The 16,859-nt window shown below is 34.2% G+C and overlaps 1 protein-coding gene across 42 annotated transcripts in view; it reads left to right on the top strand.

Annotated features, from left to right (window-relative positions):
* Positions 1-16,859, top strand: part of foxp1b (forkhead box P1b) — a 291,166-nt gene that overhangs the window by 102,945 nt on the left and 171,362 nt on the right. For 4 of the 42 annotated variants that reach the window (XM_073953195.1, XM_073953207.1, XM_073953186.1 and 1 more), the window contains exon 1: positions 7,471-7,572. The gene's annotated coding sequence lies outside the window, so the exon portion shown is untranslated. 42 annotated transcript variants of the gene reach the window in all.

Raw genomic sequence — 16,859 nt, 5'->3', positions numbered from 1 at the left:
TTTTACTTTGTTTCTTTCTTCTGTTAAACACAAAAGAAAACATTTGGAAAAAATTGGGAAACCTGTAACCACTGACTTTCATAGTATTTGATATTGATTTTGACAATTAGAATACTAATATATTTAATGTTTAATTAGCACCTTAAATGTATGTAAAATTAGTCTTAATTGCTTGTAAATGTTTTTGCAATAAGATAAATGTCAGATGGGGGCCACTGCGGCTCAGTGGTTTGCCTCACAGCAAAAAGGTTGCTGACTCAAGTCCCAGCTAGACCAGTTGGCGCTTCTGTGTGGAGTTTGCATGTTCTCCCCTTGTATGTGTGGGTGGGTGCTGCAGTTTCCCCCACAGTTCAAAGACATGCGGTATAGATAAATTGAATGAACTAAATTGGCCGTAGTGTGTGTGTGAATGAGTGTGTATGGATGCCTCCCAGTACTAGTTTGCAGCTGTAAGGGCATCCTCTGTGTAAAATATATGCTGGATAAGTTGACGGTTCATTCTGTTGTGGCGACCTCTGATCAATAAAGGGACTAAGCCGAAGGATTCTTTTTTTTTTCATTTATTTAAAAACTTTTTAGCTTCTAATGAATTGTTTTGGTTTAAGTTACAATTCACATTTTTAACTTATTACCTGCTTATTATTAAGACATTAACTGTTAGTTTTTTTAGTACTTTTATTTATTTAAGTATATTTTTCTACATACCTAAACACCCTGTACTATCACTACCTTACTAATCATTAATTAGCATTTAATTAGTAGTTTATTGAGCTAAAAGTCTTAGTTAATGGTTTGTTAATACGTAAGTTGTATATAAGAATGTAATGTGTCCCTTTTTTATCATCTATTAAATGATTCCCAGCCGGGACTCGAATCAGTGACCTTCTTGCTGTGAGGTGACAGTGCTAACAACTGAGCTATTGTGCAGCCCATGTTAATAACAATGAATATAATATACTATATTTTACTTGTTAAGACAGTAATTGCATTCAAACCTGTGATCCAAAGTAATCTAAAAGTAATCCAAGAGCACAGGGAATACATTTCCTAAAACGAGTTATCCAATACATTGCGTTACTGACCTCAATTTCCATCATGTAATCTGTAATCAGTAACAGGCTATAGTTTTAAGTAACCCACCCAGCACTGTTGATAACTTAATGAATTCTGCTTTCTTAGAGGGGAAAAGGCTTTGATATAGCTGGTCTGCCGCTGCGCCGGAGCGAGTCTTCGTGACAGAATCTTTGTACTGAATGGAAGTGATGGCAGTCAGGCAGGCTGCAGTCTCGCTTCTGTCAGAGGAGTTGTCTTCAGCGAGATGAAAGGCAAATCTGTCCACAAAAACGCTCCACGAGGAGTGTGCGCCAGAGTGTTTGTCACATATATCACAAAGCTCAGTTTGTCTTCTTTTCATCTGAAGACGTGCTCTGTTTTTTCTTTTTCTTCTTTTTTTTACATCACTTTTCAATTCCTTCATCCAGCTGAAAAGAGATGACCGTATTTTTAAATGGGTCAAATTGAACGATGAAATGATTATAGACGGTGCTCCCGACATCAAATGAATGCTTATTTTGCTTCTTTTTTTCTTAAGTAAGGTTGTGTTTGTCTTTTTTTTTCACCACGTCATTTTGTTTTCTTTGTACAAGCAATGCAAATACACTGCATGGTTGAACTCTTTTTGGCAAGACGAAAGTGAAATCATTAGCACATTGTGGAACATAATCAGGTAAGCTATATACTATGGGCTTGGTCTTAGCTTGCCTTCCTTAAATATTCATCTCACAATGAGCAGATTAAATTAATAAATCATAAAGCATTTTGTGAAATTTAAAGTGTGTTTTACTAATGACTCACATATACTTAAAAATAAAGGTTATTTATAGGCATTAAGGGATAGATATCTTTATGCTGTTTTTTTTTTAAAGATATTTTGATAAATGTAAGAAACCGGTAACCATTGACTTTTACAGTGGGACAAACAAATACTATAAAAGTCAATGGTTACCAGTTTTAAACATTTTTCAAAATATCTTCTTTTGTGTTTCACAAAGTCTTAGTTCACCCGAAAAAAAAAAAATTTACTCAACCTCAGGTAATTCCAAACTTTCATGAGGTTTTTAAGTTATTTTGAAAAATGTTAGAAACCGGTAACCATTGACTTTAATAGTAGGACAAGCAAATACTATAAATGTCAATGATTACCAGTTTGAAGCATTTTCCATAATATCTTCTTTTGTGTTCAACAAAGTCAAACAGGTTTACTTTAATGGTTTAAAATAAAGTTTTTCATTGCCATTTAAAAGGGATAGTTTACCCAAAAATAAAAATTTACTTAACCTCAGGTGATTCCAAATCTTTGTGTTTTTTTAACATATTTGTAAAATGTTAGATACCAATAACCATTGAATTCCACAATAGAGTAGTGAGTGGTTTTAAACATTTTTCAAAATATCTTATTTTGTGTTCAATAGTCAAACAGGTTTACTTTAATGGTTCCATTGAGAGCCTTTAAAATCTGTTAATACCTGTAAATTATTTTATGTTTTTATGTTGTGAAAAAATAGTTTTCAGATATAGAAAAGATACAGTTTGTAGAAATGCTGTTTGTTGCTGTTTAGTGAATTTTTCACAAAAAAAAAATTCTTTGTGTTGGAAAAATGTTCTTCAGTGCCATCCCTGTGAAAACCACTTTTTGGTTCTTACTGGCATCTTTATTTATAAGAGCGTAGGTTGATGTTTATTGTTCTCTAGCTGACATTTGCTATATTCATGGTCAACATCAGTTTGGCACTGCCTCGCTGTGGTATTTATTTGATTAAGCAAAATCCCTTTTTAGGGATGAAGCAGCACCTGGGCTTGACTTCTTAATGGAATAGCTTTAACATTAAGTAAATAAACAGCTTGCATTTGAAAGGGATGCGTATGTGTGTGTTTGTGTGAGTGTGTGTGGGGGAGCGTACGGTATTTGTGCTGTGGGTAGTAAAGGAGATACGCCTACACTGGTTAGCTGAAGTTTTGTTGTGGCTTTTAAAATCTGTAATAATAGTTAGACTTTGGACTTTGTAAAAGGTGACGTGTCATTTCTGCACCTCTTTTGGCTTCAAAAAGAAACACATGTAATGTAAAATGTAATATGTGTCACAGTTCTTCAAATGGGAAAGTAATTCAGTAATTTCACTTTGACACGCTGCTCTTTCTTTTCTTCAAAAATATCTTTAAACTAATTTTCTTAATTGGGCTTACTTGGAAAAAAACATATTAGGTGTTAAATTATATTAATATTTTACTGAAGAGTTATTTTAAATCCAGGCAACATTCAGAATGGCCACTGCTGACATAACTGATTAAACAACAACAAATCAATCCAAGAATTATTTGGACGAGAAATGAATGGACCAATTTAATAATTGTTTGCTGAAGGTTCTTGTTAACGATGGATATGTGTGTGTGTGTTTTGGTTGATAATTTATTCAGATGTTTTAAATATTCAAAGGGTAGTTAAATGTTTATAGTGTAAGCTGAAAGTGACATTTTTGAATATACACAAGTTAACATTGAAATTTCACTATCATTTTTTTTTAAAGAAATAAATGCAGCCTTTGTGAGTATCATAATGTTACCAAACTTTTGACAAGTATGGCAATGAAATATGGAAGTAATATGATAAGCATGAAGTAAAAAATGCAATATATTTAAGGTTTATTATGAAATTTTGAAATATCATAGCTCTGGGTGAGTGAATGGGATTGCAAACCGCATATATATGAGATGTACAAATGTTATCAGCATTATTTTTATTTATTTATTTATTTATTTATTTTATTAAGTGATCAATAAAAACAATATCTGTTGGATAATCCAACGTCTTTTTAATGGTTGAATATAATGGTTAAATCTATGCAAACTTGTTTCTTAAATGATCATGACAATAATGTTGATAATGCCAATGCTATTAAATCATATTATAATAGCCTTGTGATTAGTGAGTCGACACATAGCACCCAGGTGCTTGCGGCGACCCGAGTTCGATTTCCGGCTCAAGGTACTTTGCTGAGCCTTCCCCTATGTCTGCTCCCCACACTTACCTCTCTGTCAATCTCCACTGTCCTATCAATAAAGGTGAAAATCCCTAAAAAAAATTACTAAAAAAAGCTAATAATAATTATCATCATAATAATCAATAATAAAGATAATAGCTATCATCTACAACATCGTTTCTCAGATTATGACAACTATGATGATGATAATATTAAAAATCATCATCATCAATACTACTACTACTAATGATAATAATTATAAATGCTGGGTGAGGTATCACTTTAAACTGTTTGGGTAAACCTGTTTTTTTTTATGCTTGTTATTTCTAATATTTTAGGCTGAAATTCTGAATAATATTGAAACAGATTACAGTGTTAGTGCATGGGCAAGAGAGCATGCATAATATCTGTCACAGCTCTGGTTGACTTTTCACTGAAGGCTAATTCAGAATATCAAACAAACAAAAATGAGCAGGCATGTTAAAAGCTGATCTGTTTACTGTGTGTTTTGCAGCAGGTCGAGGACTGACCACTTTACTTTTTATTCATAAACACAATCCCCCCAAACTCGAGGGAGTAGAGGTAAAAAAGAAAAGAGAAAGAAGCAAAGAGCTGAAATCCAAGACTGAAAACAGGAATGACAAACACCATTAGCTAAAAAATTTCCATCTCATTGCAACTATGTTATTGTTTACTTTAGCATACACGTCCTAATATGGTTTCATGTCTGTTAAAACAGTGCTGAAGGAAGGCCAGGGGCCCCGTAAAGGGTACAGGCCTTTAAACTGCCACTTACACAATAAGAAACAAATGTCACAGGCTTTGCCTCTCATTATTACATTATTCAGCCGTGCCCACGTCTCGCCGCGTGAGCGCTAATGGTATTTGGGCTTTTTCCCTGGCTGAGTTTGCTTTCTCTTTGTCTACAGCTGTTCAGATTTTGTCCCTTTTTTCTTATGAAATAGCTTGATTAATGCTGGTGGGTTGTTGTTTTTTTTATTTTTTTATTTGTTTTGTTATTTGGTTATTTTTATTAAGAGCATGTCAATGGAGGCGATTTATAGCATTAATAGGTGATAGCATTTATTTTACCTCACAGTTATAACAGGGATGTGTGAAGTTTCAGCTCAAAATACTTCTTTGAAGTTGTCCTTTTTAGACTTTAATCCAAATTGTGCTGTTTTGGTGACTGTTGCTTTAAATCCAAATGAGATTGTGTTCGTTTCAAAAAGGGGGCGGAGCTACAATCACTTTTTGCTAACAAGGGAGATGTTGTCACTAATGGGCGGGGAAATGAAATAAATAAATTTTTTTATCTTAGATGCTAGCTATCTTCACACACTGTTGCCACACCACTGTGCTTAAACTCGTTATAAAAGTGATTTTTGCATAATAGGTCCTCTTTAATGCAAGGAGACTGAAGCTGCTTGATTTAAAAAATGTTTTGTGGTATTATGGAATTAAGAGCTTTTCTTTTTTGTTATGAAAAATTAAGTCATTCTGAAAATGTGCATTTTTGTGATTTTTTTTTTATTATTATTTCTCAAGATTTTATTTTAATATTTTTTTTAGATCTTGAAGTAAATTCTGAATTTATTTATTTGTATTTAATGAATTATAGACAAGTTATTAATATAATATCAGTAAATACATATGATTATAAAACTGAACTACTGAATTAATAATAAATCACTTGAGACAATGTCATATCTCAATTTATTAGTTGTAAAAGTGTTACTGCAAGCTAATGCTGATACACAGAATTGCATCAAATGATTCTTATTTTAAATAGTTAATGGGTTTTTGCCTTAAGTCTATAAAAAAAAGCATGATAGTTAAAATTCAAATAAACTGAACAGCTTACGATGTAAAGCTCTAATTAAACATACACAAACTTGATTAATAGTTAATGAATGCATTTTTAATTGCAGTATTTTTAAGAACAGTGTTCAGCATATGCGAGTACACCTCCCACAAATCTCTCATTTAAATTAATATTATTAAAATTAATATTATTATTAAATTAATATTATATTAATATTAATATAGGATGCTTTACACTGAAACCAAATCTGGAGCTAATATAACAAAATAACTTACAATAGTTCAAAATTAGTAGCTTAAAATTATATGTTAGGGAAAAAATATTAAAAACATTTTTCAAAAATAGCAAAAATCAAGAGAAACAAAAAATATTTACAATTTTGTTGAAATATACAATATTTTGCATGAATTAAAATGTATTATCTTTCCATTTCTAAAGATGTTCTGACTAAATATTTTAATAAATATATCTGTTTAATAAGTCTGTTCTGTTCAAATGCACCACTATATATTACCCATAATTACTGAGAAACTGATAAAAATATTCATTTTCAAAATGGGGTGTACTCATACAGTATAAGCCAGAATTATTAGCCCCCCTCATTTATTAGCCCTCTGTTTTTTTTCTTCTTCTAATTTCTGTTTAATGGAAATTTTCAACACATTTCTTAATATAATAGTTTTAACAACTTATTTCTATTGACTGATTATTTTCTCTGCCATGCTGACAGTAAATAATATTTGACTTGGTATTTTTCAAGACACTTCTATACAGCTTAAAGTGACATTTACAGGCTTAACTAGGTTAATTAGGTTAACTAGGCAGGTTGGAGTAATTATGCAAGTTATTGTATAACGATGGTTTGTTCTGTAGACTATCAAAAAAAAAAAAATTATAGCTTAAAGGGGCTAATAATATTGACCTTAAAATGGTGTTTTATCAAAATAAAACAAATAAGACTTTCTCCAGAAGACATTCCTTGGTCTGTTAAACATAATTTGGAAAATATTTAAAAAAGAAAAAAATTCAAAGGTGGGTTAATAATTCTGAGTTCAACTATATTTGCTGAGAGCTGTCCATTTTGAATTTTGTAGAGAATAACAACAAAAGAAATCAGATAAAAGAAGAGCAAGAATTTATCATTTTAATTTGTTTTGCTTGTATTACTATTTTAAATTGTATCTACATTATTACTGTATATAATTCTTATTTATATATATATATATATATATATATATATATATATATATATATATATATATATATATATATATATATATATATAATTAACATGAAACAAATTATTCTTATATATAATTTGATGATTTTTATCTTTATTTTTTGTTGGGGGTAAAAAGTGTTTTTTAAAATTAGATGAAACTTTAAATATTTTTCTGCTAAATCACTTTGGTGGATGTCTCGGTCTATGATTTGTTGCATCTTTCTTTCTCTCTCTTGCTTTCCCTCTCACTCCCTCTCTCTCTCTCTCTCTCTCTCTCTCTCTTTTTCAGCCTTCGCTCTTTTGTTTGTTGTGGTTGCCTGTTCACTGGTTGCCTGTGTTTGTCTTGTTTTGCGATATATCAGCTGAAGAGACGCTTGCAGTCTTTCAGAACAGTTCAGTGCGAGTCTCAGGTTGTGTCCCTCCTCATACACAACACTCCAGCTCAAGTCGACCAATCAAGCTCTTTCGCTCTCTCTCTCCTCTGATTGGTGAGTATCTCTGGGACTTTTATTCTGCTTGCGATTCTATCAGTGCAGGTGGCTTATAAGTCCAAGAAACTTCATCAAATAGACTGATCAAACTGTTAATGGCAAGAAAAATGACAGGACATGGATTCTTTTTCTGTAAATCTGCCAGAAAAGGGCTTCTAGTGGCGAGATCTCTCTTGTAGGTTAAGGATGTGTCCGGCCTCGACTCAATCCTAAAATCCTCATGCTTCTGATATTTGCTCAGCGTTATCTACAGCTGTAGATGAATGGCATTCTGGGACATTGAGGAATGTTGAAGGTCAGCCGCTGTAACCTTAGATTTGAATCAGACACACTCTTCAGCACAGGCTTGCTCATTATCTGTGGACATTATATTGTCATAACAGAAGGTTAGATTTGAACAGGGAATTGTGAGGCATTTGTTGACTTTTTTTTTTTTTACTTTTTTTTTAAACCTTTTTCTTTATTAATGCAGTTTATGTTAGTCTTTTATTTTCTTTAAATTTTGTATTATTATTTTTTCTTTTTTCTATTTGTATTTTTTATGTTTGTTTGTTGAGTTTTAAAACTGAAATACTGCTTACACATTTTAAAAAATAAACCAAGCTTATTTAAAATACATGAATGTATATTAAATACAAGTGAAGTTACTTTATCTAATGTTTGTCTGTTGTTATTTTTTTCTATAGAAACTACATCGAATAACATTTTAGTGGGTGTATTCTGTAAATCCTGGTATACATTTTTGGTAAATAAAAAAAACAGAAGTAATTAATTAATATTTTTAAATTAACTTTTATTTATGTATTTGCTTTTAGTGCATTATTACAAAAAATAAATATATTTATGTATATTTACAAAAAAAAAAAAAATATATATATATATATATATATATATATATATATTTTTTTTTTTTATTTATTTATTTTTTTTTTTATGGAAACTAAATTAAAATGAAAATGATATTTTTACAATATTATATTAATTATTTATTGTTAACATTTTACTTAAAAAATTAAACAGTAACTTTTTTGTTTCAGTAACTTTATTTTATTTATTACTTTTATAACAAGATTTGGTAACTAAAGATGATTAACTGTCATAAAACATTAATATTTTTAGTGGTCCAAAAATAGACTGCATTTTCTTAAAGCAAATAAACACTATAACCTTGTTATTTTAGACAAAATTTTGTGAAGCATATTTTTGACACTTTTTTACACCTCTTTAAAAGCAACAGATTTTATTCTTATTGACCCCCTTATCTTTCATAGATTAGACTGTTTTCTCCTTGTTCTCAGTCTCTACAGACTGCAGTAAATCAGTGACTGTATTTTCTGTGGAGTGTTTTGTCACTTTCGTGCTGGAATAAATTGCTTTGATTAGGTTTGATGCTGTTGAGTAATACCATATGAAAAGGGTTGCATAGATTGAGTTTTTATTCTTTCTTCTTCTTCTTTTTTTTTTTTTACTCTCTCAAACACCGTCTGGCTCAATCCTGCCTAATAAGTGCAAAGACAGATCAGCCATTGTCACCTCCCAGAATGGAGGCGGAAAGGACATAAGTAATCCCTATTGATTTTGACATTACAATGTTGTAAGTGATAACTACGTTAACAGGCGCTATAAAACCAAAGCCCTAATTAGGCCGTATTTCATACTAACCATTAGGTAGGCTTTTTAATTCAACTATGATCAATTTCCAGTGCGTTTTGCGTTTAAGAAAAGGCAACACACAAAGCCAGCTTTGTCTTTGTGGTGAAAGGGAACGGCATTGTTTTTAACCTTCTCTTAATGAACTTTGTGAGGCTGTTGTTTGCAGACGTCAAGGTCGAGTTCGTAGAATGGCTGCAGGTTTTTTGTAAACATGTTTACATGCAGACATGTGTAAATACTGTACATGTGTGCAGGCTCGGAGAGGCCATACCGGTTTACTCAGTGTTGTTGTTGTCTTTTTTTTTCTTCATTCGATCTTTTTAGCACCTCGTGTGCGTATGAATCTGTTTGTGCAAACGTCTCTGTGGCCAAGCTTTGTGCACCTGCAAAAAAAAAACTATAGTTTCACAACCCCTTAATGAAGCTTCAGCTCACAATGAGCATCTGTTTGTAATCGTGGGCCACAAGTGATCGAAAATAAAAAGGCAGTGAAAGTAAAAAGAAAAGAGAGAAGAATGCTTGAGCAGCCGTGGTATTAAATATGAATTAATGGAATGAAGCCCAGACGCGTTTGTAGCGACGAAGAGAGAGAAAAAAAAAACATTAATAAAATTTATGTTGCTGGCACGTAGGTACATTTGGACTTAGTATCCTTTAATTAGAAGTGAGATATTAGCATTTCATAGGGATTTACAGAGGGAAGCGGCGGCCACAGACAGGAGCACTTTCATTGGGCTCTGTTCTGCATGTAATGAGCGGTGTCATTAGTTGATGGAGAGGATTCTGCCCCGGCTCTACCTTGAAAGGCACGTCATTTACATACTTCTTAGGAATACAGCCTATAATGGATTCCTCAATGAATAAAATAAAACAGCACTTCTTTAAAATTTCACGAGTAATGTGCACTGGCTCTCATTCGTTTGTTGCTTCGATTTGGCTCCAAGTCAATCTAGACGAGATTGACTGATGTCTGACACCTTGTTTATCTGGAATAAAGATGCTTTTTTTGTTCGACTGGATAACAGTTAGACAAGGGAAACACAGTCATGTTAACATCTATCATTTGCTTTTGTCTACTTATTGTGAAAAATAGCATGTGCAATTTACATAATCTACAGTCGAAACAAAAAAAAAAATCTTTAATCATGGTTTACCTTTTTGCAGTCAAAAATGTTTTGCAAATTTTACTACAGTGAAATGAATTCATATAGATGGGCTATTTTATGATAATAATAATCTGAGCATTTATTTTTATTTTGCTTATTTCCAGTGAGTTTCCACAAATAACACTTTCTATTTTTGATTTGTAATATATATACAGTCAGGGCTTTACATTAACTTTTTAAATCACCGGCCACTTTGGCTAGTAGTTTTCCAATGTTACTAGCCATGCTGCATTTTCACTAGCCACAATTTGGTTAGTGGGGAAATATACTTTGTATGCATAATGCTTGACATTGACATGCTAAAATTACTTGATTTTTAATTTTGTGTTATGTCCACTTGCGTCCTAATTCATTTCTCTTTTTGTGTGTCGAGTATGAGCTTGCTCAATGAGCATGAGCAAAGGAGTCATGGTTTCATAGTGTTATATTGAATTAGTTTTTATGTCACATGACTTTTAGAGCTCAAAATTAACGATTTACCAAATTTATCTCTATAACCAAATTAAACAATAATTATTTCTTAGCCACAAATTTTTTTATGTGTCAAAACAAGCAAAATATAGCTGTATACTATACTTTTATTCAACAAAACATTTCATAAAAAAGAAAGAAAAGCAATTGACTTTTAAAAAAAAAACTATTGTCATGTATCAAAAATAAGCACGGTAATCTGTCGTGGCTAAGGATCTCTCGGATCACCAGTTATCTGCACATAAATGGAGAGTTCATCTCCCATTAAAGCAATATTGTAAAAAAAGTTAAACCATTTTAACAAAAATGAAAGCAAATAAAACCGTAAGCAAATGAAAGCAGGTGAAACATACCGTGTGTGATAATAAAAGAATGATCACATGCACACGATTAACTTTAGACAATTTAATAATCTGTTTAAAGTGAAAGCAACCGGTGCTGCTTACAAAAAGACACATTTTGAGCTCTTAAAAGCATCAGGACTGTGGAGGCATGTTCATCACTTTTTGTCTAGTTTGTTTGAAAGAGAACCGATGTTAGTTGCGTTTTCAGAACAGACACGGTTGCTTCACGATTCGGGAGCGCGCACGCATTAAGCACTCGCGCGCACGCGTTTTAAGAAGTTGCGTGCATCACATCAGCTGTTAGCGCGAGTGATAATCATTCTCTCATTCGGTATTTATTTGCTTTCTTCTGCTCGCGTGATCACAATTATTTTACTTCTCGATTCTAAGATCACATTTGCATGCATATTAAGTCATTTTTATTTTGTCGACCCTGGTTTTAGGAAAACTACAATTTAAAAATTATTTTCAACCAGCCAAAGTGGCTAGTGGAGGTGTCTATCTAACCCGGCAAAGCTGAAATCTACCCGCATTTGGCGGGTTGGCGGGTGTTAATGTAAAGCCCTGTATACAGTATAATTAAGTTGAAGTCAAAATTATTAGCCCTCCACTCATTTTCTTTTTCTTTTTCAAATATTTTCCCAAATGATTTTTACAGAGCAAGAAATCTTTCACAGTATTTCCTATATATTTTTTTCTTCTAGGAAATGTCTTTTTAGGATTTTTTTTGTTTTTAATATTAATGAAAAAAAGAATAATAATTAAATAAACATTTTAAGGTCAGTACTATTAGCCACTTAAGCAATATTTTTTTATAATTGTCTACTAGAATACTAAAGAGGGTGGCATGGTGGTGCAGTGGGGGTAGCGATGTCGCCTCACAGCAAGAGGGTTGCTGGTTCGAGCCTTGGCTGGGTCAGCTGGCCTTTCTGTGTGGAGTTTGCATGTTCTCCCCGTGTTTGCGTGGATTTCCTCCAGGTGCTTTGGTCTCCCCCACAGTCCAAAGACGTGCTATAGGTGAATTGGGTAAGCTAAATTATCCATAGTGTATGTGAGAGTATGGGCGTTTTAGGTGATGGGTTGGAGCTGGAAGGGGATTTGCTGCGTAAAACATATGCTGAATAAGTTGCCAGTTTATCTACATCGCTGTGGTGACGCCAGATTAATAAAAGGACTAAGACAAAAAGAAAATAAATAATGAATGTTTTGAAATGTGTTGAAAAAACTTCTTTTCATTACACAGAAATTGGGGAAAAATATACATAGGGGGACTAAAATTTAAGAGGGCTAATAATTCTGACTTTCAACTGTATTTATGAAATTCTTGATTAATCCACAGGTAGTTCCAGTCAGTTTTGGTCACACTCAATGTAAATAAAAATGCCAGAGCCTTCTTTTGAAGAAACTGACGTGTGCCAGAGGGCCGAAAACCAAGGGGGGTGGATTGCGGTTGGCCAACTCACAAATATGTTGCAAAATATATTTGCGAAGAGGTAGCTGTCACATGTTACTATGAGCTTTTAGACATGCCTGTGTCATTTACACACATATACTGTACATGTACTGTACACACAATCTCTCTTATGTACTAGCTTCCTCTCTGTCTGCTGTTACTTATTCAAAGCAGGGACAAGAGCCATCTAACATCTACCATGAAAATCTGATCAAATGATGCACTGCAAAGACCAAAAACTAGTTTAACTTGAGACATGACCACAGAATATGCAGGAAAATTAACAGCTTGTTGCGAACTAAAGAATTTTAATTGCACTTTTTAGAGGGGATTGGCAATCCATTAATTATCTCCCTCTATATAATGTAGTGTAATGGTCTGATGTATAGTGTATGGTCTCATGTTTGAATGCATTTGACAACATGAGCATCAAATAGGTTTTCTGCTACATCTAGGGGTAAAAGCTCTAAAAACTTTAGACCTCGTTTACTGCCATATTCAGCATTGTCCACTTGTGACAAAAGCGCATCTCAACGGCAGGTGTAAACAGGCCCTGAGAGTTAAGACCTCAGATTTTTCTCTGGAATGGAGAAGTACATCATAAATTCGGAATGAGATCAATAATGTGGCGACATGAAAGTCTTAAATCTCTGGATCAAAAACAAGGGAATGTTTGACACAAACTGTGTGACCTGTGTGATTCACAGAGAGTTTTGGTGGGATGATTTTGGTTGCAACAGTGTTGTTTCTGGTGCAGCTGCCTTCAGTAGACGGCAATGGTTAAATGTCATTATTCATGATAATTCAGCTGGAAAGTGGAGGTGTTTTCCTTCCCCTTTCAAATGTAAGTTTATAAGCCCTCAGATGTCATCCCTCCCCCATCTCTCTCACATATTACTTTCACTTTTTTATCTCTCTCTCTCTCCCCTCAGCCATCGGATCAGCAGTGAAGTGATTTTCGTATTTTATTGATGAGCTCAAAAGTGGCAAGTGTAGGAAATGGGACCTTTGATCAGAGTGTCTCTGGGAAATTAAAGCTGAGGGTGTGAAGTCGGTCAGGTAAAACATATCCTGCCTCCATAAGACTCTCCTTCATCCCATCTGAGCCCCCTTTTTTTCCCCTCCACCTCCTCGAAAACACATATTTGTTTTGGCTGTTTTCATTCCGACTTAGACGCGTGCCGATTACAGCTTTTCATTAGCGAAAATTGGGTATTTGTTTTAAACTTTAACCAATCACTTTGATATGCTAATTACGCCGTAATTTAATTTGAGTCCCATAATGATGATGCCGTTATTATGGACATAAATGACGCAGTTAAGCAGAGAGTAATCTCATTTGCATACTGTACATGCCAGTAAATTAAGGCCTTTCCTGCTTGGCTTCAACTTTAATTTTCCACTTCTTTTCACACAGCCTCTCTCCCAGCCCTCCATCTAATAACAGGCCTTTGCGTGTTTGATGTGGAGAGCCGCTGTTATGCTCTCAGTCTAGTCACAATATGTAATACATAAAGGGGGCTCGTTAGCACTCTAAGATGCTGGCATTAATAGGAGGAGGTGGGTCTCACTTCGGGCTTTTTTTGCCAATACTTGTGCTTTTTTTTTTGTTCCATCTCATATTCTTTTCTCCTGGCTGTCTTTGTTGTATTTCCAATTTTTAGTCACCTCAGAGAAGAAAAAGAGACACATTAAAGAGCTGGAGCCTGTCGTCAGATATAGGCGTTCTGTGGCGGACACTGTTGTTTTGATCATGGAAAAGACTGATTGGTTTAAAGGGCGATTTGTGTGCCAGTGCATGATTCATGGTCACGGGACGAGCAAGGTGCGCGTGTTTATTAAATCTCTTTTTTTTTCACCCTATCGTGTCTATGGCTACTTAATGCACTTGCAGTAAATCATACAATGTCGCTTTCTTAATTCACAAAATTGATTTTCCCTTGGTATTTTGATATTTACTTGCATGTATATATACTTATATATACACTCACTGGCCACTTTTTTAGGTACATCTGTCCAGCTGATCATTAACACAAATTTCTAATCAGCCAATCACATGGCAGCAACTCAGTGCATTTAGGCATGTAGACATGGTCAAGACGATTTGCTGCTGTTCAAACCGAGCATCAGAATGGGGAAGAAAGGTGATATAAGTGACTTTAAACGTGGCATGGTTGTTGGTGCCAGACAGGCTGGTCTAAGTATTTCAGAAACTGCTGATCTAGCGGAATTTTCATGCACAACCATCTGTAGGGTTTACAGAAAATAGTCAGAAAAGGAGAAAATATCCAACAGGATAATGTTACCATGTCATAAAGTGCGAATCATCACAGACTGGTTTCATGAACATGGCAATGAGTTCACTGTACTCAAATGGCCTCCACAGTCATCAGATCTCAATCCAATAGAGCAACTTGGGATGTGGTGGAACAGGAGATTCACATCATGGATGTGCAGCCGACAAATCTGCAGCAATTGCGTGATGCTATCATGTCAATGTAATCAAAATCTCTGTGGAATATTTTCAGTACCTTGTTGAATCTATGCCACGAAGGATTAAGGCAGTTTTGAAGACAAGAGGGGGTCCAACCCGGTACTAGTAAGGTGTATATAATAAAGTGGCTGTATTATGTTAAACATGACAAAAATATCTTATATATAATAAAGATAACATGATAAATATATTTCATAATTAAATAAGTAAGATATGTTATATAGATATACGTAAGTAAAAATGCAGGTAAATGCGAGTAGATTCAAGTTGTAAAATATGTGCTTTTTGTATTTTGTAAAAGGATTGCCTGAAAGTCTGTGTGTCTCTCTCTCTCTCACTTTCATGGGTGGAGGGGATATTTTATGGACTTAATGCTGACAATACAATTGCCCTTCAGCGCGAATGCTTTTCCATTTTGTACCATAAAGAATATTATTTTCCTGCCAGCCAATTTTCTACGTTAGTCCCTAATTGGCTCCATAAATCTGGTGGCGTGGAGGGTGAGGAATGTTTCGGTGTCGCAGAGTGTAATCCTCACCCTTATTTACCAATTCATTAAGATTCATTGATGCAGGATAGGGTGAGAGGAAATGACAGCATAAATCAGGGTTCCAACATAATGACCCTAATCAGCTGGGAATTGCAGAAAATGGCATGATGAACTATGTCCTTGCGTTAGTGCCCACTGTACGTTGTCATTGCGCTTGCTTTATGGGTGGGACGCATCTCTCTGACACGGACTGTATTTAACGCAAAAAAAGAGTTGTTAAAAAGCCGATTCCATTAAAGTGCTCGTTGGTTTCATGCAAGGTCTTTTGCCGTTTACCCCCAGCATGCCCTTTACCTTTGGTTTAACTGCTTAATGGAAGGCAGCATACTCAAATCTTTCTTTTTAACCCTTTCGCTATACTGTGTTGATATGCTTTAAAAAACACTGGGATATTTCTCGCAAGTTTATGGTCAAATATGGCCAAATTTTTCAATGTTTGTTTATGTTTGACCTAAAATTAGTTTCAAACAACCCAGCAATAATTAAAATGTACATTTCATCTTAAAGGAAGACACACTGTAAAGAATGTTGGGTTCCACACAATTGATTTGTGTTTGGTAGTGTTGCGAGTAATGCGTTACAAAAGTAATGTATTACAGTAATGTATTGCATTTTCCTGTAACGCAGTAGTGTAAGGCATTACTAACAAATTTTCAGTAATATTTTACACGGTACATGTTCAGTAACGCGTGCGTTACAACAAACTGTTCGCCTGCAAGATATAAACAAATAAAAAATACCGCAAGTAAGTTCTATTTTCTGTTTGTGGTTAGTGAATATATGAGTGTGTTGTCATTAATCCCCCTCTGGCTATTGAAACTTTTTTTTTTACTTTGAACGCGGAATGATTTCAGCCTCTGAGCTCGAGGTCTGAGGCTATTGGCTCTGCCCGGTTCACAGTAAGGTCAAGACAAATGTCGTAAGCGCAGTTTTACAAGTCGGAGCGCATTCATGTAATCCTCTGTTCGTGGACAAAAGTGCGCAACCGCAAAATTTCTCGCAGTCGCACACACTCAAAACACTGCTCACGTGTGAACAATCTGCTCTCGTTTCGTCAAATGACGCAGACTCACAATTTGTGCCTCATGTTTCCTCTCCTTTCGTGCTTTTGCTCTCCAGAGATCCTCCTGTTCAATTGGTTATCCTAAGAATG

This window comes from Danio rerio, chromosome 6, assembly GCF_049306965.1.
Source record: "Danio rerio strain Tuebingen ecotype United States chromosome 6, GRCz12tu, whole genome shotgun sequence".
NCBI lineage: Eukaryota > Metazoa > Chordata > Actinopteri > Cypriniformes > Danionidae > Danio > Danio rerio.
Note: the sequence above shows the minus strand (reverse complement) of the source record. Positions and strands in the feature narration are given on the sequence as shown.